We start from the raw sequence: 1,951 nt of genomic DNA, 5'->3' as shown, positions 1-1,951 counted from the left end.
AGTACCCACAGACTGACGTGTGGGACAAGGTGCTGCTGCCTCAGCTGCAACCGCCTCTTCAAAGCTGTACCAGAGCTGCAGCAGCTGCTGCTGTCGGGGCTGCCTGAGCACGTGGCCAATCTGGGCCCTGAGTTCCGGGAGGCAGCCTGGAGGGACCTGGCAGAGGTAGTGGGGCAGGGCATGCTGTCCTGCTGCTGCTCCCCCAGCGCCAGGAGAGGCGAGGAGCAGCATCACCAGAGTCAGGTGAGTCTCCTGTTGTCTGTCCAGAGACAAGCATGGGGTCTGGAACTGTTCTCAGTTTGCCTGAACTTGCCCTGACGCATGCGAGGCATGGATGGGCCCATGGGAGAAGCCTAACCCTGGAGCCCTGGATCAGGGCCTGGCATACTGCAGGTCACCCTAATGGGCCACGGGCTTCAGAGATGCCCCATGGTGCTGTGGCTCAGGCCCCCTTTCTTTTTTGCAGGTCCCGAGAGACAGAGGTGAGGGCCATGTTGCTCCTGCCTGAACTGCAACCGCTGCAGCAAAGCGGTGCAGGATCTGCAGCAGCTGGTGCTATCGGTGCTGCCGGAGCACGTGGCCACTCCAGGTGCTGAATTCTGGGCTTGAGGGACCTGGAGGAGCTGGTGCAGCAGGGCAGCCTGTCCTGCTGCAGCTCTGCCAATGACCAGAGCGAGGAGCAGCGTGGAGCATCAGCTTGCGAGTCAAGTGAGTCTCCTGTGGTTCAGCCCCAAGCCCCATGCTTGCCCTGATGCATGCAAGGCCTGGGTGGACCCATGGGAGGAGCCCAACCCTGGACCAGGACCTGGCACACTACAGGTCGGCCAGATGGGCAAAGGCTGTCTCCAGTGTCCATCCTGCTGTGGCTCATGCCCCTCCTGTTTTGCAGGTGCTGAGGGACAGACACGTGGGCCACGGTGCTCCTGCTCCAGCTGCAACCGCAGCAGCAAAGCGGTGCAGGAGCTGCAGCAGCTGGTGCTGTCGGGGCTGCCTGAGCACGTGGCCGCTCTAAGCCCTGAATTCTGGGTGGTGGCCTGGACGGACCTGTTGGAGAGAGTGGAGTGGGGCATCCTGTGCTGCTGCATCTGCCCCGTACCAGAGAAAGGAGCGACGTGGAGCAGCATCACGGGAGTCAGGTGAGTCTCCAGTGGCTCAGCCCCAGACCCAGTGCTTGCCCTGATACATGCTAAACAGGGATGGGCCCGTGGCAGGAGCCCAACCCTGGACCAGGACGTGGCACGCTGCAGGTCGGTCAGAGGGGCCAAGGGCGTCCCTGGTGCCCCATCGTGCTGTGGCTCATTCTTCCTCCCTGTTTTGCAGGTGCTGACAGACAGATGTCTGGGCCATGGTGCTGCTGCCCCAGCTGCAACTGCTGTAGCAAAGCTGTGCAGCAGCTGTAGCTGGTGCTATTGAGGCTGCCTGAGCACCTGGCCACTCTGGGCCCTGAGTTCTGGATGCGGCCTGGCGGGACATGGCAGAGCTGGTGAAGCAGGGCAACCTACCTGGTGCAGCTCCCCCAGGGTAGAGAGCTCTACCAGAAGGAGCAACAAGTCCCTTAATGTGCACCAAGGAGCCTTGACAGAGCAGGTGTGTGTCTGTGCCTATGGACACATGCATACTGGCATGCCCCACACGCAGTGCAAAACCCAGGCCTGCTGCCAGCACTCCTTTCTGCAGCATGGTCTGGGCTCCTCTTTGCAGCACCATGGGGATGCCACTCTGGGGAAACCAGGCTGCTTCCGTCGGCAGGATCTGATGGCAACAAAGCCTGCCGAGGCAAAGAATGAAGGTGGCAAGGCAGCCAGCAGAGCAGTAGAAGATGCCTCTGTGGACCGCTTGTCCAGCCGGCCACCAGCAGAGGACTGCATTGTCCTCTGTCCTCTGTGCGCGAGAGCATCCTCCTCCCAGACGGTCGGCTGCCTCAGAGGCCGGATAATCTCGTGCCACTTCC

General features: G+C 61.7%; 1 long non-coding RNA gene across 1 annotated transcript; it reads left to right on the top strand.

The window, feature by feature from the left end:
- The first annotated feature begins 206 nt into the window (after window positions 1-206).
- On the top strand, window positions 207-1,131 carry LOC107049339. The gene is made up of 3 exons (XR_001461766.4): window positions 207-243; window positions 467-708; window positions 890-1,131. It is a non-coding gene; the product is annotated as an uncharacterized LOC107049339 (long non-coding RNA).
- Window positions 1,132-1,951: the final 820 nt, after the last annotated feature.

Source organism: Gallus gallus, chromosome Z (genome assembly GCF_016699485.2).
Source record: "Gallus gallus isolate bGalGal1 chromosome Z, bGalGal1.mat.broiler.GRCg7b, whole genome shotgun sequence".
In the NCBI taxonomy this organism is placed as follows: Eukaryota; Metazoa; Chordata; class Aves; order Galliformes; family Phasianidae; genus Gallus; species Gallus gallus.
Note: the sequence above shows the minus strand (reverse complement) of the source record. Positions and strands in the feature narration are given on the sequence as shown.